Raw genomic sequence first — 25,000 nt, forward strand, 5'->3', positions numbered from 1 at the left:
CTCCACAGTGTCGAGTTGAAACCGGAAACAAAGCGAAGTGATCAGCCAAATTATATTTATTAAAACACAATCACAATCTTACAAACTAAAATGGAAGAACACACACAAATAAAAACAATATGGCTCTTGTGAAGCAAGAACAATATTCAATGTTTCCTCTGCCAAGGAATTATATGGTATGTCTATTTATTTAAAAAATACAACTCCATTGAAATATTTTAGTGTGTGTAATTACTTTTTGAGCACATTCCGCAAATACAAAAAAAAACGTTGATAATTTTAGTCACATTTACTTTATTTTGCCATTTTATTTGTTGTTTTGGTTGTGTATATTTAAAAGAAACCAAACCTACGTTATTGCTTTTGGTTGTGATTTTTTTTTGATTGGTTTGTATGTTCTCTATATCCAACATGATGTATTATTGATTGATTGAAACTTGTATTAGTAGATTGCACGGCGCAGTACATATTCCGTACAATTGACCACTAAATGGTAACACCCCAATAAGTTTTTCAACTTGTTTTAAGTCCACGTTAACCAATTCATGGTATAAATATATACTGTCATCATAATACAGTCATCACACAAGTTAATCATCAGAGTATATACATTGAATTATTGACATTATTTACAATCCGGGGGTGGGATGAGGAGGGTTTGGTTGATATCAGCACTTCAGTCATCAACAATTGCATCATCGGAGAAATGGGCATTGAAACAGTGTAGGTGTGACTTGGTAGGATATGTACAGCGATAAGAACAAGTATATACCTTAGAACTACATTTAGTTATTTACAATCCGGGGAGGTGGGAGGTGGAAGGGGGAGGGTGTTATAACTCATCTTTTTTGTAACACCGTTAGTGAATGAAGTGCACGTTCGTAGTTATTTCCCATATTTCTGCACAATAAGTCAGATATTTAACACTATGACTATAACAATATGAAGTGATTTTAGGTCCAATACATATTTTGCTTTATTCATTATTGATCTGTTTCTTGCTGCTTTATGTTGTATATTTTTTACATGAGATTTCCAGTTCAATTTATCATCAATCATTATACTTAAGAGTTTTGCTTTCATTTACTCTTTCGATGTCTATTCCGTCTATTTCAGTGGTTCTTCGCCCTGTTGGAGGTAACGAACCCCATCAGTTTCATGTGCGCATTCACCCAACCCTTCTTTAGTGAAAAATATATTTTTATTTTATTTATTTTTTTAATTCAAGACAAAGTTATATGTTTTTGGTAACACTTTAGTATGGGGTGTCATGACTTGGTCCTGGGGGTTTGTTTTTTTCAGAAGGCAACGGAGAGTTGGCGCGGGCAAGACGTGAATTTATATACATGATTTAATATTAACACTCAAAAAAGAATAAACAAAAGGCGCGCACAATGGTGGAAGTACAAAAACTTGACTATGAAAACAAAGGCAAAAAACTATGAACAATAACAAAAACTTACTTGGCAATAGCATGAAGAATAAACTATAATAAACAATCTCGTGGGTAGCTGTAGCATGGATGAAATGATAGAGGATGTCACCAGGACGAACAACAGAAAGAGACAGGCTTAAAGGCCTACTGAAAGCCACTACTACCGACCACGCAGTCTGATAGTTTATATATCAATGATGAAATCTTAACATTGCAACACATGCCAATACGGCCGGGTTAACTTATAAACTGACATTTTAAAATTCCCGGGAAATATCCGGCTGAAACATCGCGGTATGATGACGTATGCGCGTGACGAAGTCCGAGTAACGGAAGTTAAGGCACCCCGTAGAATCCTATACAAAAAGCTCTGTTTTCATTTCATAATTCCACAGTATTCTGGACATCTTTTGCAATTTTTTTAATGAACAATGAAGGCTGCAAAGTAGACAGTTGTAGGTGGGATCAGTGTATTAGCAGCGGACTACAGCAACACAACCAGGAGGACTTTGTTGGAGCGCTAGCCGCGCTAGCCGCCGACTTCACCTTGACTTCCTACGTCTCCGGGCCGCCAAACGCATCGGGTGAAGTCCTTCGTCCTTCTGCCGATCGCTGGAACGCAGGTGAGCACGGGTGTTGACGAGCAAATGAGGGCTGGCTGGCGTAGGTGGAGAGCTAATGTTTTTAGCGTAGCTCTGTGCAGTCCGGTTGCTAAGTTAGCGTCAATGGCGTCGTTAGCACAGCATTGTTAACCTTCGCCAGCCTGGAAAGCATTAACCGTGTATTTACATGTCCACGGTTTAATAGTATTGTTGATTTTCTATCTATCCTTCCAGTCAGGGGTTTATTTCTTTTGTTTCTATATGCAGTTAAAGCACGATGCTATCACGTTAGCTCGTAGCTAAAGCATTTCGCCGATGTATTGTCGTGGAGATAAAAGGCACTGAATGTCCATTTCGCGTTCTCGACTCTCATTTTCAAGAGGATATAGTATCCAAGGTGGTTTAAAATACAATACAGGGAATTGTGAGGAATACTAGCTCCTGTGACGTCACGCTACTTCCGGTACAGGCAAGGCTTTTTTTTTTATCAGCGAGCAAAAGTTGCGAACTTTATCGTCGATTTTCTCTACTAAATCCTTTCAGCAAAAATATGGCAATATCGCGAAATGATCAAGTATGACACATAGAATGGATCTGCTATTCCCGTTTAAATACAAAAAAAATCATTTCAGTAGGCCTTTAAATAGTGACATGATCAGTGAAAACAGGTGCGTGACATGACGATGTGAACCAGGTGAAACTAATGGTTGCTCTGGTGACAAATAAAAGTGCACAAAAAGTCCAAAAACAAAACCGAGCATGACTAAAACAAAACATAATCACACAGACATGACATGGGGAACATATTCTTAGCAACAAAGACTTAATTTAGAGTTATTTGGACACTAGGGGAACATATTCTAAGTAACAAAGACTTAATTTAGAGTTATTTGGACACTAGGGGAACATATTCGAAGTAACAAAGACTTAATTTAGAGTTATTTGGACACTAGGGGAACATATTCTAAGTAACAAAGACTTCATTTAGAGTTATTTGGACACTAGGGGAACATATTCGAAGTAACAAAGACTTAATTTAGAGTTATTTGGACACTAGGGGAACATATTCGAAGTAACAAAGACTTAATTTAGAGTTATTTGGACACTAGGGGAACATATTCTAAGTAACAAAGACTTAATTTAGAGTTTTTTGGACACTAGGGGAACATATTCTAAGTAACAAAGACTTAATTTAAAGTTTTTTGGACACTAGGGGAACATATTCTAAGCAACAAAGACTTAATTTAGAGTTTTTTGGACACTAGGGGAACATATTCTTAGTAACAAAGACTTAATTTAAAGTTTTTTGGACACTAGGGGAACATATTCTAAGTAACAAAGACTTAATTTAAAGTTTTTTGGACACTAGGGGAACATATTCTAAGCAACAAAGACTTAATTTAGAGTTTTTTGGACACTAGGGGAACATATTCGAAGTAACAAAGACTTAATTTAGAGTTATTTGGACACTAGGGGAACATATTCTTAGTAACAAAGACTTAATTTAAAGTTTTTTGGACACTAGGGGAACATATTCTTAGTAACAAAGACTTAATTTAGAGTTTTTTGGACACTAGGGGAACATATTCTTAGTAACAAAGACTTAATTTAGAGTTTTTTGGACACTAGGGGAACATATTCTTAGTAACAAAGACTTAATTTAGAGTTTTTTGGACACTAGGGGAACATATTCTTAGTAACAAAGACTTAATTTAAAGTTTTTTGGACACTAGGGGAACATATTCTAAGTAACAAAGACTTAAGTTAGAGTTATTTGGACACTAGGGGAACATATTCTTAGTAACAAAGACTTAATTTAAAGTTTTTTGGACACTAGGGGAACATATTCCAAGTAACAAAGACTTAATTTAGAGTTATTTGGACACTAGGGGAACATATTCTAAGTAACAAAGACTTAAGTTAGAGTTATTTGGACACTAGGGGAACATATTCTTAGTAACAAAGACTTAATTTAAAGTTTTTTGGACACTAGGGGAACATATTCCAAGTAACAAAGACTTAATTTAGAGTTATTTGGACACTAGGGGAACATATTCTAAGTAACAAAGACTTAATTTAAAGTTTTTTGGACACTAGGGGAACATATTCTAAGTAACAAAGACTTAATTTAAAGTTTTTTGGACACTAGGGGAACATATTCTAAGTAACAAAGACTTAATTTAAAGTTTTTTGGACACTAGGGGAACATATTCTTAGTAACAAAGACTTAATTTAAAGTTTTTTGGACACTAGGGGAACATATTCTAAGTAACAAAGACTTAATTTAGAGTTATTTGGACACTAGGGGAACATATTCTTAGTAACAAAGACTTAATTTAAAGTTTTTTGGACACTAGGGGAACATATTCTTAGTAACAAAGACTTAATTTAAAGTTTTTTGGACACTAGGGGAACATATTCTAAGTAACAAAGACTTAATTTAGAGTTATTTGGACACTAGGGGAACATATTCTTAGTAACAAAGACTTAATTTAAAGTTTTTTGGACACTAGGGGAACATATTCTAAGTAACAAAGACTTAATTTAGAGTTATTTGGACACTAGGGGAACATATTCTAAGTAACAAAGACTTAATTTAGAGTCATTTGGACACTAGGGGAACATATTCTTAGTAACAAAGACTTAATTTAAAGTTTTTTGGACACTAGGGGAACATATTCTAAGTAACAAAGACTTAATTTAGAGTTATTTGGTTTTGGTTAGGGTCAGGGTTAGAGGGTTAGGCTTATAATAAGGCCATGCCGAATAAGGCATTAATAAGTACTTAATAATGACTAGTTTAGAGCCAATATGTTACTCTTTTGCAATATTTTCTCCTAAAATAATTACTTTTTCATGTAAAATTGTTACCTTTTTAATGTAAAATGGTGACATTTGTCGTATAAAATTCAGACTTTTATCACAATATTGCCCATTTTTTTTGGTGTTCTTGTAAAATAGTGACATTCTGTGAGTACAATTATGACCTTTGTCATCGTTTTGCCGAGTGAAATTCCAATTATTATTATTATAACATTGCCAAACATTTTCAAGTTTTCTTATAAAATTGTGACTTCTGTCGAGTAAAATTACGACTCTTCATAAAATTTGCCAAAATGTTTGGCTTTTCTTGTAAAATTGCGACCGTTATTGAGTAAAATCCCAACTTTTGACATAACATCGCACAAATGTTCCGTTTTTCTTGTAACATTAGAGTAAAATTACGACTTTTATTCAAATACTGCCAAAATTTACAGTTTTTCTTGTGAAATTCCCACTAATTTTTCACAACAAGCTTTTTTTTATATATATATAGTTTGTATATATTATTAATGTTGTAAATACAAATATTTATATATCTAGAAATGGTGCGCCCTAAAGAGGTAGGCATTTTTCTCAGGTCTCAAGAAGGTAAAAAAATGCAATATGTTCCCCATACTAAAGTGTTACCATCTTTTACTGACATTTTGTCAAACCATCTTTTTGCTGTGTTATTATTATTTGTATTATCTTTGATGTGTTCTCTCCTGAACAAAAACACTGTTGTATCATCTGCAAATAATACTAACTTTAAATCTTTTGTAACTTTACAAATGTCATTTATATAAAGGCTGAACAATTTTGGTCCCGGTATTGATCCCTGAGGCACACCACACCATATATTCAGCGTTGTGTTTTGTGTACGTATTGTTTCCTGTTGGTTAAGTAGCTTCTAATCCAGTTTTAAGACCGACCCTCTGATGCCATACCGTTCTCATTTTTGGATTAAAATACTGTGATTGATCGCGGTCCTGTTTTTATACGCCGTGACCATATTTGGACGTGACATTCCCGCACTTAACACATGATCACAACACGGCATTCCCCTCGACACAAACACAGGAAACATGCGATTGTCGCCCCACAAAACACAAAAAGTGACTCAGCGTGGTAGAGGGAGGTCCTAAGATGAGTTATTAACCAGGGTCCTCAAAGTTATTAACCAGGGTCCTCAAAGTTATTAACCAGGGTCTTCAAAGTTATTAACCAGGGTCTTCAAAGTTATTAACCAGGGTCCTCAAAGTTATTAACCAGGGTCCTCAAAGTTATTAACCAGGGTCTTCAAAGTTATTAACCAGGGTCCTCAAAGTTATTAACCAGGGTCTTCAAAGTTATTAACCAGGGTCCTCAAAGTTATTAACCAGGGTCTTCAAAGTTATTAACCAGGGTCCTCAAAGTTATTAACCAGGGTCTTCAAAGTTATTAACCAGGGTCCTCAAAGTTATTAACCAGGGTCCTCAAAGTTATTAACCAGGGTCTTCAAAGTTATTAACCAGGGTCTTCAAAGTTATTAACCAGGGTCTTCAAAGTTATTAACCAGGGTCCTCAAAGTTATTAACCAGGGTCCTCAAAGTTATTAACCAGGGTCTTCAAAGTTATTAACCAGGGTCCTCAAAGTTATTAACCAGGGTCTTCAAAGTTATTAACCAGGGTCTTCAAAGTTATTAACCAGGGTCCTCAAAGTTATTAACCAGGGTCTTCAAAGTTATTAACCAGGGTCCTCAAAGTTATTAACCAGGGTCCTCAAAGTTATTAACCAGGGTCTTCAAAGTTATTAACCAGGGTCCTCAAAGTTATTAACCAGGGTCTTCAAAGTTATTAACCAGGGTCTTCAAAGTTATTAACCAGGGTCCTCAAAGTTATTAACCAGGGTCCTCAAAGTTATTAACCAGGGTCTTCAAAGTTATTAACCAGGGTCCTCAAAGTTATTAACCAGGGTCTTCAAAGTTATTAACCAGGGTCTTCAAAGTTATTAACCAGGGTCCTCAAAGTTATTAACCAGGGTCTTCAAAGTTATTAACCAGGGTCCTCAAAGTTATTAACCAGGGTCTTCAAAGTTATTAACCAGGGTCCTCAAAGTTATTAACCAGGGTCCTCAACGTTATTAACCAGGGTATTCAAAGTTATTAACCAGGGTCTTCAAAGTTATTAACCAGGGTCTTCAAAGTTATTAACCAGGGTCTTCAAAGTTATTAACCAGGGTCTTCAAAGTTATTAACCAGGGTCCTCAAAGTTATTAACCAGGGTCTTCAAAGTTATTAACCAGGGTCTTCAAAGTTATTAACCAGGGTCTTCAAAGCAGGGAGTTTTCCAAGTAGAAGTCCCTGAGCGACGTCCAACCGCAATAAAAATTCCAGACTAAATCTTTTTTTTCTTCTTCCTGCGCCTTCCTTTTGTTCTTGCTTGTCCTGCATGTTTTCACGCTGCTTCTCCGTGTTTAAATAGATATTAAATAGACACATCCTCATATAGCCACCCTTTTATACACTCAACTGAAGAGACGACCGGGCGTTTATTTGAAGTCGGGGCTCTATTTTGGTAGCCGCTTCATACAAAGGCTAGTGTGAGGGTGGAGGTCGGTGGGTTGACATCCACGTTATGACCGCCACGCAGTATGCCAAAAAGTACTTTCACCGGCAACCAATAATTATTGCGTAATCCTGCCCAAAAAAAAACAGTGTCCAGGGAATCAATACGCCTATTATTACATAATGTTTCTTTTAGGTTTTGTATTTATTTGCACAAGTTTACTAATTCATAGCAGCATATCATGCACTGTTGTTACTGTTCTAGCGACAACAAAGTACTCCAATAACCCCAACAACACCGCAAGAAGACCGTGTCCTCAACTAAACTCCACTTAGGATGCAGTAGGTTTGTCCGTGATATTGTCCTTTCATCGTTATAGAGCCACAGCAGCATATCATACATTGTCAAAATGTGTTAATTACACAAGCCACAGGTGTTAAACTCAAGGCCCAGGGGCCAGATCTGGCCCATGACATCATTTTATCTGGCCTGCAAACACCTGGAAATAATACGTGTCAATAAAAATAATATGTGTCAATAAAGTACTTCATATTTTCTCACTAAATATAATAGATTTTTTTTCCATTTTGACAGAAAAAATATATGTACTGCTTGAAATTGCATACCTTTTAAACTTTAATAGTATCCAATATTGCAACAAATATTGTTTTTGTCTAAATAAAAATAAAATACTTCAATATCTGCTTGACTTCTGATTTTACAGCAAACTACCCGTCAAATGAATAAAAATGTAAATACCTGCCAGAAATAGTAAAATTCTGGCAGGTAAGCTGACAGCTTTTTCCGTGAAACATTTGACCGTAAAATGTTGTAAAAAAATAAATAAAAAAACACTATTTTACAGTAAAGTTTTGTAAATGTAAAGTTTTTACTGTAAAATGGACAATTGATATAATTAATAATGAAATCCAGAGGCAAATTCATCCATTATTGACTGTTCATCATTTTATCTGACCCGCAAACACCTGGAAATAATACGTGTCAATAAAAATAATATGTGTCAATAAAGTACTTCATATTTTCTCACTAAATATAATAGATTTTTTTTCCATTTTGACAGAAAAAATATATGTTCTGCTTGAAATTACATAATTTTTACACTTTAATAGTATCCAATATTGCAACAAATATTGTTTTTGTCTAAATAAAAAGAAATACTTCAATATCTGCTTGACTTATGATTTTACAGCAAACTACCCGTCAAATGAACAAAAATGACAATAAATGTTACGTTGTTCTTTACAGCATATTACTGTAAATTGCCATTTTTTTTTGCATTAAAATTCTGCTGACTGAGCTGACAGTTTTTGACTGTAAAATCTACGGTTGTTGTTTTTAACGGTGTATTACTGTCAATGGAAAGACGCTACATTTGTTTTTAGGGTCGAAAAACTGGCAGCTAAGTTGCCGGAATAAAAAAAAAAGAACTTGTACAGTTTTTCCATGAACAATATCATGTTGTAAAAAACTATTTAATAGTAAAATTCTGGCAGGTAAGCTGCCAGCTTTTTCCGTGAAACATTTGACCGTAAAATGTTGTAAAAAAAAAAAGAAAAAGAAACTATATTTTACAGTAAAATTTTGTAAATGTAAAGTTCTTACTGTAAAATGGACAATTGATATAATTAATAACGAAATCCAGAGGCAAATTCATCCATTATTGACTGTTCATCATTTTATCTGGCCTGCAAACACCTGGAAATAATACGTGTCAATAAAAATAATATGTGTCAATAAAGTACTTCATATTTTCTCACTAAATATAATCGATTTTTTTTTCCATTTTGACAGAAAAAATATATGTACTGCTTGAAATTACATACCTTTTAAACTTTAATAGTATCCAATATTGCAACAAATATTGTTTTTGTCTAAATAAAAATAAATACTTCAATATCTGCTTGACTTATGATTTTACAGCAAACTACCCGTCAAATGAATAAAAATGACAATAAATGTTACGTTGTTCTTTACAGCATATTACTGTAAATTGCCATTTAAAAAAAAAAAAAAATTCTGCTGACTGAGCTGCCAGTTTTTGACTGTAAAATCTACGGTTGTTGTTTTTAACGGTGTATTACTGTCAATGGAAAGACGCTACATTTGTTTTTAGGGTAGAAAAACTGGCAGCTAAGTTGCCGGAATAAAAAAAAAAAACTTGTACAGTTCTTCCATGAACAATATCATGTTGTAAAAAACTATTTAATAGTAAAATTCTGGCAGGTAAGCTGACAGCTTTTTCCGTGAAACATTTGACCGTAAAATGTTGTAAAAAAATGAATAAAAAAACACTATTTTACAGTAAAGTTTTGTAAATGTAAAGTTTTTACTGTAAAATGGACAATTGATATAATTAATAATGAAATCCAGAGGCAAATTCATCCATTATTGACTGTTCATCATTTTATCTGGCCTGCAAACACCTGGAAATAATACGTGTCAATAAAAATAATATGTGTCAATAAAGTACTTCATATTTTCTCACTAAATATAATAGATTTTTTTTCCATTTTGACAGAAAAAATATATGTACTGCTTGAAATTACATACCTTTTACACTTTAATAGTATCCAATATTGCAACAAATATTGTTTTTGTCTAAATAAAAATAAATACTTCAATATCTGCTTGACTTATGATTTTACAGCAAACTACCCGTCAAATGAACAAAAATGACAATAAATGCTACCTTGTTCTTTACAGCATATTACTGTAAATTGCAAAAAACGACCATTTTTTCAACTACCCATCTTGTTTTGTGTCCGCCCTGAGATGGGTAGCTCGTGAGTTCAAACCCCGGCCGAGTCATACCAAGGACTATAAAAATGGGACCCTGCTTGGCACTCAGCATCAAGGGCTTGGAATTGGGGGTTAAATCACCAAAAAAAATGATTCCCGGGCGCGGCCACCGCTGCTGCTCACTGCTCCCCTCACCTCACATCATTGGCACTTTAACTTTTTAACATAGACAAACAATATACCGGATTTTTCGGGCTATAAGGCGCACTTAAAATCCTTCCATTTTCTCAAAACCCGACAGTGCGCCGAATGTACGGAATAATTCTGGTTGTCCTTACCGACCTCGGAGCTATTTTATTTGGTACATGGTGTAATGATAAGTGTGACCGGTAGATGGCAGTCACACATAAGAGGCACGTGTGGACTGCAAGATGACTCAAGTAAGGGTTGGAATTGGGGGTTAAATCACCAAAAAATGATTCCCGGGCGCGGCCACCGCTGCTGCTCACTGCTCCCCTCACCTCACATCATTGGCACTTTAACTTTTTAAAATAGACAAACAATATACCGGATTTTTCGGACTATAAGGCGCACTTAAAAATCCTTCCATTTTTTTTTTTTTTTTTAAATTTTTATTTATTTTTTTTTATAATAAAAATATATAAAAAAAATATTTAAAAATTTAAAAAAAAAAAAATCCTTCCATTTCCTCAAAACCCGACAGTGCGCCTTACAACCCGGTGCGCCGAATGTACGGAATCATTCTGGTTCTGCTTACCGACCTCGGAGCTATTTTATTTGGTACATGGTGTAATGATAAGTGTGACCGGTAGATGGCAGTCACACATAAGAGGCACGTGTGGACTGCAAGATGACTCAAGTAAGGGTTGGAATTGGGGGTCGAATCACCAAAACACGATTCCCGGGCGCGGCCACCGCTGCTGCTCACTGCTCCCCTCACCTCACATCATTGGCACTTTAACTTTTTAAAATAGACAAACAATATACCGGATTTTTCGGACTATAAGGCGCACTTAAAATCCTTCCATTTTTTTTAATTTTTTAATTTTTTATAATAAAAATATATAAAAAAAATATAAAAAATAAAATAAAATAAAAAAATAAAAAAAATTAATCCTTCCATTTCCTCAAAACCCGACAGTGCGCCTTACAACCCGGTGCGCCGAATGTACGGAATCATTCTGGTTCTGCTTACCGACCTCGGAGCTATTTTATTTGGTACATGGTGTAATGATAAGTGTGACCGGTAGATGGCAGTCACACATAAGAGACACGTGTGGACTGCAAGATGACTCAAGTAAGGGTTGGAATTGGGGGTCGAATCACCAAAAAAAATGATTCCCGGGCGCGGCCACCGCTGCTGCTCACTGCTCCCCTCACCTCCCAGGGGGTGATCAAGGGTGATGGGTCAAAATGCAGAGAATAATTTCGCCACACCTACTGTGTGTGCGACTATCAGTGATACTTTAACACTTTTTTCCCACTTTTTTGGGTGTTTCGGTTGAGGTAGGCCACTCTACAGTAACAGAAGAGGGTCTCATATTTCTGGCAACGAGGAGACCGGACCAGCAGGCGTGTTAGTCAGGTGGGCTGTGGAGCGGTCCGAGGGTCCTCTTCCTCCGAGCAGACTGTTGAACAAATAATAAAGGGGACCAGAGGACAGGTGTGGATGTTTCCTTTCATTAAAGGACGCCTTGCTTCTCGCCTGGTTCTCATGCTCTGCTGTGTTTGCCCAGAAACCAGATCCTGGACTCACTAATGACGCTCCTGGCCTGTCAGTCACCTGCCCCCCCCCCCCCCCCCCAGACGTCTTTATGAGGTAACAATGTGGTCAACAATGTGCTTATAAGGAGGCCTGGAGGTGTGGCGCTGCAACACCACCGTTCTCCGCAGACCTCCGCCGAGCTCAAGGGCGGCCGCTGGTGGTCTAGACAGGACGTGCATCAGGAAGCGTGGAGCGGCCGACGTACGGTGAGTTCGTTTCTGGCCTCCTCTTGAAGATGCAGGCACTTACACAATGATGCCTTATTGATGATAACCACCACCTTGATGATAACCACCACCTCGCAGGACACAAATATACGTCAGTGGATAGTGGTATTACGTCGCCGCAATGTGTGACATTGCTGGTTTTACCAGCGGAGGAGCATGTTGGGCAGCGCACACACACGGAGTACTTACAAGCAGACACAGGGCGTAGACAGAAAAGGGAGAACGGACGCATTTTTGGTGTAAAAAGTAAAGATAAAGGTGAAGTTATAACACTGAAACACCCTCAGGAAGAGGTGCTTTAACACATGGTTAGCTAGCTAGCGGCTAACGTCCATCCGCAGTGTTTTAGCTACTTCTAAATCACTAATGCTCGCCTCCATGGCGACGAATAATTTATAATAATAATTTCTTACAAGTAGCATTATCACTGGAGGACGAGGGATGGCTAAACATGCTTCACTACACACCGTAGGAGGATACAATAGCTCACCGCCGTCACAATGTAAACAAACGCCAACTTGTGGATCTACACTTGACATCCACTGTATTGATACCAAGTATAAGACAAATAAAGTAAGTTTCTTACAAGTAGCATTATCACTGGAGGACGAGGAATAGCTAAACGTGCTTCACTACACACCGTAGGAGGATACAATAGCTCACCGCCGTCGCAATGTAAACAAACGCCACGGGTGGATCTACACCTGACATCCACTGTAATGATACCAAGTACAAGACAAATAAAGTAAGTTTCTTACAAGTATCATTATCACTGGAGGAGGAGGAATAGCTAAACATGCTTCACTACACACCGTAGGAGGATACAATAGCTCACCAGCGTCACAATGTAAACAAATGCCATGGGTGGATCTACACCTGACATCCACTGTAATGATACCAAGTACAAGAAAAAGTACGTTTCTTACAAGTATTATTATCACTGGAGGACGAGGGATAGCTAAACATGCGTCACTACAGACCGTAGGAGGATACAATAGCTCACCGCCGTCATAATGTAAACAAACGCCAACTTGTGGATCTACACTTGACATCCACTGTATTGATACCAAGTACAAGACAAATAAAGTACGTTTCTTACAAGTAGCATTATCACTGGAGGACGAGGAATAGCTAAACATGCTTCACTACACACCGTAGGAGGATACAATAGCTCACCGCCGTCACAATGTAAACAAACGCCAACTTGTGGATCTACACCTGACATCCACTGTAATGATACCAAGTACAAGACAAATAAAGTAAGTTTCTTACATGTAGCATTATCACTGGAGGACGAGGGATAGCTAAACATGCTTCACTACACACCGTAGGAGGATACAATAGCTCACCGCCGTCACAATGTAAACAAACGCCATGGGTGGATCTACACCTGACATCCACTGTAATGATACCAAGTACAAGACAAATAAAGTAAGTTTCTTACAAATAGCATTATCACTGGAGGACGAGGGATAGCTAAACATGCGTCACTACACATCGTAGGAGGATACAATAGCTCACCGCCGTCACAATGTAAACAAACGCCATGGGTGGATCTACACCTGACATCCACTGTAATGATACCAAGTACAAGACAAATAAAGTATGTTTCTTACAAGTAGCATTATCACTGGAGGACGAGGAATAGCTAAACATGCTTCACTACACACCGTAGGAGGATACAATAGTTCACCGCCGTCACAATGTAAACAAACGCCTCGGGTGGATCTACACCTGACATCCACTGTAATGATACCAAGTACAAGACAAATAAAGTAAGTTTCTTACATGTATTATTATCACTGGAGGAGGAGGAATAGCTAAACATGCTTCACTACACACCGTAGGAGGATACAATAGCTCACCGCCGTCACAATGTAAACAAACGCCACGGGTGGATCTACACCTGACATCCACTGTAATGATACCAAGTACAAGACAAATAAAGTAAGTTTCTTACAAGTAGCATTATCACTGGAGGACGAGGAATAGCTAAACATGCTTCACTACACACCGTAGGAGGATACAATAGCTCACCGCCGTCACAATGTAAACAAATGCCATGGGTGGATCTACACCTGACATCCACTGTAATGATACCAAGTACAAGACAAATAAAGTAAGTTTCTTACAAGTAGCATTATCACTGGAGGACGAGGGATAGCTAAACATGCTTCACTACACGCCGTAGGAGGATACAATAGCTCACCGCCGTCACAATGTAAACAAATGCCATGGCTGGCATCCACTGTAATGATACCAAGTACAATAGCGTATCTAGTCGATACTACTATGATCACATTGATATTTTTTTAGCATCACAAAATCTTTGTTCCTTTTTTTAAAATTCCTATTATGTTTATAAACTCAGGAACTTTGAATATGACCAATGTATGATCCTGTAACTACTTGGTATCGGATCCATACCTAAATGTGTGGTATCATCCAAAACTAATGTCAAGTATCAAAGAAGAGAAGAATAAGTGATTATTACATTTGAACAGAAGTGTAGATAGAACATGTTGAAACAGAAAATAAGCAGATATTAACAGTAAATTAACAAGTGGATTAATAATCAATTTTTACAGTTTGTCCCTTATAATGTGTACAAAATAATAGGTGTATAAATGACACAATATGTTACTGCATAGACTAATTAGGAGTCTTTGTTTGTTTACTTACTACTAAAAGACAAGTTGTCTAGTATGTTCAACATTTTATTTAAGGACTAAATGACAATAATAAACATATGTTTCATGTACACTAACTTTTTTTTCCAAATAAAGACAATAATGACATTTTTTGTGGTCCCCCTTTATTTAGAAAAGTATCGAAATACATTTTGGTACCGGTACCAAAATATTGGTATCGGGACAACCCTAGCGCTTACACGTGGTAATATTATCCCGCGTATTTGCAGATTGTTGACTTTTTTTTAATGGTGACTACAATAAAAAGCGCTTTAATGGCGCTATCTGCAGGGGGGCATAAAAGGTGCTGCTGCTATCAGACCAGCAGAGGGCGCTGTCTCGACCGGTCTATTCACTCAACATTTTCCAACAGGAAGATGCTCTAACAAGACGTGATGTTTTTGAAGTACAACACCGTACATAGGGATGGAAAAAGTATACTGTACATATATAAAGTATACTGTACATATATAAATTATACTGTATACTGTACATATATAAAATATATTGTACATGTGTAGGTTATAAAGTATACTGTACATATATAAATTATACTGTATACTGTACATATATAAAGTATACTGTACATGTATAGGGTATAAAGTATACTGTACATATATAAATTATACTGTATACTGTACATATATAAAGAATACTGTACATGTATAGGGTATAAAGTATACTGTACATATATAAATTATACTGTATACTGTACATATATAAAGTATACTGTACATGTATAGGGTATAAAGTATACTGTACATATATAAAGTATACTGTACATATATAAATTATACTGTATACTGTACATATATAAAGTATACTGTACATGTATAGGGTATAAAGTCTACTGTACATAAAGTATACTGTAGATAGGGACAGGTACCGAACTGTACTTTTATATTAAATTAAAAATAATTTTGTTTCTCTGCACTTGATCAGGCAACATGAATTAAGGGTATAAAAAAAAAAAAAAAAATCAGATTGAATCGCGATTTTTATTTGTAACGATTCTTAATGTATTTTAAAAAATTTTAAATGTATTTAAAAAAAATAAAGCATTTATTTAAAAAAAATCTAAAATTGATTTTTTTTTTTAAATCTAAAATTGATTTTAAAAAAAATCTATTTTTGTTTTTTTTTAAATAAATTTTTTATTTTTTTAAAATACTTTTTTTTTTTTTTTTAAATACGTTTTTTTATTTTTTTTTAAATACATTTTTTTTTTTTTCTAAATCATTTAAGATTCGTTACAAATAAAAATTGCGATTGAATCACGATTTTTATTTGTAACAATTCTTAATTGTTTTTAAAAAAATCTTAAATGTAATTTTTTTTAAATAGAAAATATATTTTAAAAAAATAAAAAATTTATTTTTTTAAAATATATTTTTGATTTATTTTTTATATATTTTTGATTTCAAAAAAATATATTTTTGATTTTTTAAAATAAATTTTAGATTTTTAAAAAATAAATGTTTTATTTTTTTAAATACATTTTAGAATTTTAAAAAATCAATTAAGAATCATTACAAAACAAATTGCGATTCAATCGAAAATCGTTTTTTTTGTAACGATTCTTAATTGATTTAAAAAAAATCAAAAATGTATTTAAAAAAAATCAAAAATGTATTTAAATTTTTTTTTATTGCTTCTCAACTTGTTCCGAAAAATTATTTATTATTAATTAGTTCTTGTTCATGGGTTTTTTCTGTGTTTAATGTTGATTTTTGTTTTCAGCGTTTCTTTACTCCCTCGGTTGTCACTCGTTGCTAGGAGCGCTGATTGAGCACACCTGCCTCCGATCGAGACACTCACCTGTAGCTGGCCGCTAATCAGGGGGCTTCATCTGGAACATTGTCGCGGTAGTCCTGACCCGTAGAGTAATTCATGTCCAAAAATACCAGACTAGAGTGCAGCAGGGAGTGCACACAAAACCAAAAACTAGTGCAACATGGAAGTGCACAGGAACGAGCAATCACAGACAAACAAGAAACGAAGCGAGACTAAGCGGCTACAAACTTGCATGAAGCAATGTTCCAGAATGGCGTGGCTGGCATATAAAGCCCTCTGATTAGTCACCAGCGACGGGTGAGTGTCCTGATAACCAGCCAGAGGCAGGTGTGTTTAATCAGTGCTCCCAGCAACCAGTGGAAGTTAAACACTGGAAAACAACATAAACAAGTCCAAGCTGTCTGGAGCAAGTCTGACACCAACAACTGTGATTTTGACTTTTCTCTACCAGAACCAGAAGACCCGAGCACAAATACGCACATACACGTGTCATATAATCCATGCAATCGCTCCTCTCGCCAGTTATTAAGGACAACTTCCATCTTGCACATTCACATTACATTACACATACATAGAAAAACTGGTGATCACACACAAAAATAAAAGTCCACATAAAATGTTCTCTCACAAATGCACATGTCATATTATTAATGCAATCGCTCCTCTCGCCTGTTATTAAGGACAACTGCCATCTTGCACATTTATATTACATTACATATATAGAAAGACTGGTAATTACACAACAAAATAAAAGTCCACATTCAATGTTCTCTCACAAATGCATATGCACGTGTCATATTATTAATGCAATCGCTCCTCTCGCCAGTTATTAAGGACAATTGCCATCTTGCACATTCATATTACATTACATACATAGAAAGACTGGTAATTACACACAAAAATAAAAGTCCACATTCAATGTTCTCTCACAAATGCATATGCACGTGTCATATTATTAATGCAATCGCTCCTCTTGCCAGTTATTAAGGACAACTGCCATCTTGCACATTCATATTACATTACATACATTGAAAGACTGGTGATTACACAAAAAAATAAAAGTCCACATAAAATTTTCTCTCACAAATGCACATGTCATATTATTAATGCAATCGCTCCTCTTGCCAGTTATTAAGGACAATTTCCATCTTGCACATTTATATTACATTACATACATAGAAAGACTGGTAATTACACAAAAAAATAAAAGTCCACATTCAATGTTCTCTCACAAATGCACATGCACGTGTCATATTATTAATGCAATCTCTCCTCTCGCCAGTTATTAAGGACAACTGCCATCTTGCACATTCATATTACATTACATACATAGAAAGACTGGTGATCACACAAAAAAATAAAAGTCCACATAAAATGTTCTCTCACAAATGCACATGTCATATTATTAATGCAATCGCTCCTCTTGCCAGTTATTAAGGACAATTGCCATCTTGCACATTTATATTACATTACATACATAGAAAGACTGGTGAATACACAAAAAAATAAAAGTCCACATTCAATGTTCTCTCACAAATGCACATGTACGTGTCATATAATCCATGCAATCGCTCCTCTCGCCAGTTATTAAGGACAACTGCCATCTTGCACATTCATATTACATTACATACATAGAAAAACTGGTGAATACACATAAAAATAAAAGTCCACATTCAATGTTCTCTCACAAATGCACATGCACGTGTCATATTATTAATGCAATCGCTCCTCTCGCCAGTTATTAAGGACAACTGCCATCGTGCACATTCATATTATATTACATACATAGAAAGATTGGTAATTACACAAAAACATAAAAGTCCACATTAAATTTTCTCTCACAAATGCACATGCACGTGTCATATTATTAATGCAATCACTCCTCTTGCCAGTTATTAAGGACAACAGCCATCTTGCACATTCATATTACATTATATACATGGAAAGACTGGTAATTACAAAAAAAAATAAAAGTCCACTTTAAATTGTCTCTCACAAATGCACATGCACGTGTCATATTATTAATGCAATCGCTCCTCTCTCCAGTTATTAAGGACAACTGCCATCTTGCACATTCATATTACATTACATACATAGAAAGACTGGTGATTACACAAAAAAATAAAAGTCCACATAAAATTTTCTCTCACAAATGCACATGTCATATTATTAATGCAATCGCGCCTCTTGCCAGTTATTAAGGACAATTGCCATCTTGCACATTTATATTACATTACATACATAGAAAGACTGGTAATTACACAAAAAAATAAAAGTCCACATTCAATGTTCTCTCACAAATGCAAATTCACGTGTCATATTATTAATGCAATCGCTCCTCTCACCAGTTATTAAGGACAATTGCCATCTTGCACATTCATATTACATTACATACATAGAAAGACTGGTGATTACCCAAAAAATTATAGTCCACATTACATTTTCTCTCAGAAATGCACATTCACGTGTCATATTATTAATGCAATCGCTCCTCTCACAAGTTATTAAGGACAGCTGCCATCTTGCACAGTCATATTACATTACATATATAGAAAGACTGGTGATTACACAAAAAAATAAGAGTCCACATTAAATTTTCTCTCACAAATGCACATGCAAGTGTCATATTATTAATGCAATCTCTCCTCTCGCCAGTTATTAAGGACAACTGCCATTTTGCACATTCATATTACATTACATACATAGAAAGACTGGTGATCACACAAAAAAATAAAAGTCCACATACAATTTTCTCTCACAAATGCACATGTCATATTATTAATGCAATCGCTCCTCTCGCCAGTTATTAAGGACAACTGCCATCTTGCACATTCATATTACATTACATACATAGAAAGACTGGTAATTACACACAAAAATAAAAGTCCACATTCAATGTTCTCTCACAAATGCATATGCACGTGTCATATTATTAATGCAATCGCTCCTCTTGCCAGTTATTAAGGACAACTGCCATCTTGCACATTCATATTACATTACATACAAAGAAAGACTGGTAATTACACAAAAAAATAAAAGTCCACATTCAATGTTCTCTCACAAATGCATATGCACGTGTCATATTATTAATGCAATCGCTCCTCTCGCCAGTTATTAAGGACAATTGCCATCTTGCACATTCATATTACATTACATACATAGAAAGACTGGTAATTACACACAAAAATAAAAGTCCACATTCAATGTTCTCTCACAAATGCATATGCACGTGTCATATTATTAATGCAATCGCTCCTCTTGCCAGTTATTAAGGACAACTGCCATCTTGCACATTCATATTACATTACATACATAGAAAGACTGGTAATTACACAAAAAAAATAAAAGTCCACATTAAATGTTCTCTCACAAATGCACATGCATGTGTCATATTATTAATGCAATCGCTCCTCTCGCCAGTTATTAAGGACAACTGCCATCTTGCACATTCATATTACATTACATACATAGAAAGACTGGTAATTACACAAAAAAATAAAAGTCCGCGTTCAATGTTCTCTCACAAATGCATATGCATGTGTCATATTATTAATGCAATCCCTCCTCTCGCCAGTTATTAAGGACAACTGCCATCTTGCACATTCATATTACATTACATACATAGAAAGACTGGTAATTACACACAAAAATAAAAGTCCACATTCAATGTTCTCTCACAAATGCATATGCACGTGTCATATTATTAATGCAATCGCTCCTCTCGCCAGTTATTAAGGACAACTGCCATCTTGCACATTCATATTACCTTACATACATAGAAAGACTGGTAATTACACACCAAAATAAAAGTCCACATTCAATGTTCTCTCACAAATGCACATTCACGTGTCATAGTATTAATGCAATTGCTCCTCTCGCCAGTTATTAAGGACAACTGCCATCTTGCACATTCATATTACATTACATACATAGAAAGACTGGTAATTTCACACAAAAATAAAAGTCCACATTCAATGCTCTCCCACAAATGCATATGCACGTGTCATATTATTAATGCAATCGCTCCTCTCGCCCGTTATTAAGGACAACTGCCATCTTGCACATTTATATTACATTACATACATAGAAAGACTGGTAATTACACAAAAAAATAAAAGTCCACATTCAATGTTCTCTCACAAATGCACATGCACGTGTCATATTATTAATGCAATCGCTCCTCTCGCCCGTTATTAAGGACAACTACCATCTTGCACATTTATATTACATTACATACATAGAAAGACTGGTAATTACACAAAAAAATAAAAGTCCACATTCAATGTTCTCTCACAAATGCACATGCACGTGTCATATTATTAATGCAATCGCTCCTCTCGCCAGTTATTAAGGACAACTGCCATCTTGCACATTTATATTACATTACATACATAGAAAGACTGGTAATTACACAAAAAAATAAAAGTCCACATTCAATGTTCTCTCACAAATGCACATGCACGTGTCATATTATTAATGCAATCGCTCCTCTCGCCAGTTATTAAGGACAACTGCCATTTTGCACATTCATATTACATTACATACATAGAAAGACTGGTAATTACACAAAAAAATAAAAGTCCACATTAAATGTTCTCTCACAAATGCACATGCATGTGTCATATTATTAATGCAATCGCTCCTCTCGCCAGTTATTAAGGACAACTGCCATCTTGCACATTCATATTACATTACATACATAGAAAGACTGGTAATTACACAAAAAAATAAAAGTCCGCGTTCAATGTTCTCTCACAAATGCATATGCATGTGTCATATTATTAATGCAATCCCTCCTCTCGCCAGTTATTAAGGACAACTGCCATCTTGCACATTCATATTACATTACATACATAGAAAGACTGGTAATTACACACAAAAATAAAAGTCCACATTCAATGTTCTCTCACAAATGCATATGCACGTGTCATATTATTAATGCAATCGCTCCTCTCGCCAGTTATTAAGGACAACTGCCATCTTGCACATTCATATTACCTTACATACATAGAAAGACTGGTAATTACACACCAAAATAAAAGTCCACATTCAATGTTCTCTCACAAATGCACATTCACGTGTCATAGTATTAATGCAATTGCTCCTCTCGCCAGTTATTAAGGACAACTGCCATCTTGCACATTCATATTACATTACATACATAGAAAGACTGGTAATTTCACACAAAAATAAAAGTCCACATTCAATGCTCTCCCACAAATGCATATGCACGTGTCATATTATTAATGCAATCGCTCCTCTCGCCCGTTATTAAGGACAACTGCCATCTTGCACATTTATATTACATTACATACATAGAAAGACTGGTAATTACACAACAAAATAAAAGTCCACATTCAATGTTCTCTCACAAATGCACATGCACGTGTCATATTATTAATGCAATCGCTCCTCTCGCCCGTTATTAAGGACAACTACCATCTTGCACATTTATATTACATTACATACATAGAAAGACTGGTAATTACACAAAAAAATAAAAGTCCACATTCAATGTTCTCTCACAAATGCACATGCACGTGTCATATTATTAATGCAATCGCTCCTCTCGCCAGTTATTAAGGACAACTGCCATCTTGCACATTTATATTACATTACATACATAGAAAGACTGGTAATTACACAAAAAAATAAAAGTCCACATTCAATGTTCTCTCACAAATGCACATGCACGTGTCATATTATTAATGCAATCGCTCCTCTCGCCAGTTATTAAGGACAACTGCCATTTTGCACATTCATATTACATTACATACATAGAAAGACTGGTGATCACACAAAAAAATAAAAGTCCACATACAATTTTCTCTCACAAATGCACATGTCATATTATTAATGCAATCGCTCCTCTTGCCAGTTATTAAGGACAACTGCCATCTTGCACATTCATATTACATTACATACATAGAAAGACTGGTAATTACACACAAAAATAAAAGTCCACATTCAATGTTCTCTCACAAATGCATATGCACGTGTCATATTATTAATGCAATCGCTCCTCTCGCCAGTTATTAAGGACAACTGCCATCTTGCACATTCATATTACATTACATACATAGACTGGTAATTACTCAAAAAAATAGAAGTCCACATTAAATTTTCTCTCACAAATGCACATGCAAGTGTCATATTATTAATGCAATCGCTCCTCTCGCCAGTTATTAAGGACAACTGCCATCTTTCACATTGATATTGCATTACATACATAGAAAGACTGGTGATTACCCAACAAATAAACGTACACATAAAATTTTCTCTCACAGATGCACATGCACGTGTCATATTATTAATCCAATCGCTCCTCTTGCCAGTTATTAAGGACAACTGCCATCTTGCACATTCATATTGCATTACATACATAGAAAGACTGGTAATTACACAAAAAAAATAAAAGTCCACATTAAATTTTCTCTCACAAATGCACATGCACGTGTCATATTATTAATGCAATCGCTCCTCTCACCAGTTATTAATTATATTGTGATTAAAGGGCACACAGTGGTAACAACAATAGATGAAGCCTTTGTTTATGAATCATCACAAAACACAGTGTCAATAACAAAGCAATAAAGTCAGTGCACAACTTTCCACAACGTCGCACAAAAGTGGGTGTTTTGTCTTTGTTGTCGCACGCTATCTCAAATCCCAGGCAGGGCTGGCATTTCCCCAACATTGTTCACTTTTTGTGTAAACAAACGGTGCGGCCGAGGGACTTTCACGTCGCCACGCGGCGCGTCGTGCCTCACCATAACACAAAGGACCTTTTTAACCCCTTATTGGCAACACGGCCATATTTGGTCACCTGGCACTGAGCAGAGCAGGCAGTAGGAGCATGTGATCTCTCCCAGCCAATCAGAAGAAAGGAGGTGGAAAATCAATACAATCAAATGTGCAGTGGAATAATAATACAATGATTATACATTCATTGTTTAAGTCCGTTTTCCTGTTTGGGTTTATTCTACGTGAACTGGGGAAGCAAATAAAAATATTTGTAACAAAATAAAAATTCATACAAACTAGAAGAGGCATTTCCTGAAGGAATTGTGTGTGAATGTTCCAATGCTATGCAATGTAGTATGAATGTAAGAATAGTTTGTTGAGGAGTTTGAATTTCCAGGAAAACCAGAATTTGGTTTGGAAATTTGGAAACTGTTAGTTTAAATGTCCAGGATGAGTTGAATGTGTTGATGTTGGATTGGTTTGAATCGGTCAAGAAAAGTTGAAGTAGTAGCAGTTTTTTTAATTGAAAAATGGTATTACGGAATTTCGGGAAAACTGGGAATTTTTCAAGTTCTTAAACCAGCTTGGTTTTTTGTCCTGACTAAGAGGAACATTTTGACAGTAGAACGGTTGAAATGGTTTGAAAAATGTGACAGGAGTCATCGCACTAAAAAAGGTTGGAAATATGGTTAGGAAAAAAAACAGGAATTCCTGGAAATTTGTCGAACATGGAAAAATGTTTGTTTGAATTTCCAGGATGAGTGAAATATGTTGATGTCGGAATGGTTTGAATCGGTTGAGAAATGTGGGAATTGTGCAACTTGGAAAAATTTCCCATTCATTTAAATGGGAACTTCCTGGAAATGTGGGAATTTCGGGAAAAGCGGGATTTTTTTTTAATGATTATGAGCATGACGGTCCTGAATGAGCTGAATTGGTTGGTGTTGGAATTGTTTAATCGGTCAAGAAAAGTTGAATTAGTAACAGTTTTCAATTGTAAAATGGTATTACGGAATTCCGGGAAAATCTGGAATTTTTCTAGTTCTTAATGAAACCAACTTGGTTTTTTGTCCTGAGTAAGTGAAAAGTTTTGAAGGTGGAGCGGTTGAAAATGATTGAAAAATGTGAAAGGAGTCATCGAACTAAAAAGGTTGGAAATAAGGTTAGAAAAAAGAACAGGAATTTCTGGAAATTTGTTGAACGTGGAAAAATATTTGTTTGAATTTCCAGGATGAGTTGAATGTGTTGAAGGTGGATTGGTTTGAATAGGTTGAAAAATGTTGGAATTGTGGAAGTTTGAAAAATGTCCCATTCATTTCAATGGGAACTTCCTGGAAATTTGGGAATTTCGGGGAAAGCGGGATTTAAAAAAAAATATATTAGGAGCATGAATGTCCTGAATGAGCTGAATTGGTTGGTTTTGGAATTGTTTAAATCGGTCAAGAAATGTTGTAGTAGTAACAGTTTTTTAATTGAAAAATAGTATTACGGAATTTCGGGAAAACTGGGAATTTTTCAAGTTGTTAAACAAACTTGGTTTTTTGTCCTGACTAAGATAAATTTTTGGACGGTGGAGCGGTTGAAATGGGTTGAAAAATGTGAAAGGAGTCATC

The 25,000-nt window shown here is 35.5% G+C and overlaps 1 protein-coding gene and 1 long non-coding RNA gene across 3 annotated transcripts in view; both read left to right on the forward strand.

The window, feature by feature from the left end:
- LOC133653353 (uncharacterized) overlaps positions 1-12,004 on the forward strand; it is a 42,616-nt gene extending 30,612 nt beyond the window's left edge. Inside the window, exons 2-3 of the long non-coding RNA XR_009826709.1 lie at positions 11,678-11,830; positions 11,904-12,004. This is a non-coding gene — a long non-coding RNA (uncharacterized LOC133653353). The remainder of the gene's footprint in view (positions 1-11,677; positions 11,831-11,903) is intronic.
- Positions 12,005-12,060: 56 nt separating this feature from the next.
- Positions 12,061-25,000, forward strand: part of itga5 (integrin, alpha 5 (fibronectin receptor, alpha polypeptide)) — a 189,005-nt gene continuing 176,065 nt past the window's right edge. For both annotated transcript variants that reach the window (XM_062052527.1, XM_062052528.1), the window contains exon 1: positions 12,061-12,138. The gene's annotated coding sequence lies outside the window, so the exon portion shown is untranslated. The remainder of the gene's footprint in view (positions 12,139-25,000) is intronic.

Source organism: Entelurus aequoreus, linkage group LG07 (genome assembly GCF_033978785.1).
Source record: "Entelurus aequoreus isolate RoL-2023_Sb linkage group LG07, RoL_Eaeq_v1.1, whole genome shotgun sequence".
NCBI classification, from domain to species: Eukaryota; Metazoa; Chordata; class Actinopteri; order Syngnathiformes; family Syngnathidae; genus Entelurus; species Entelurus aequoreus.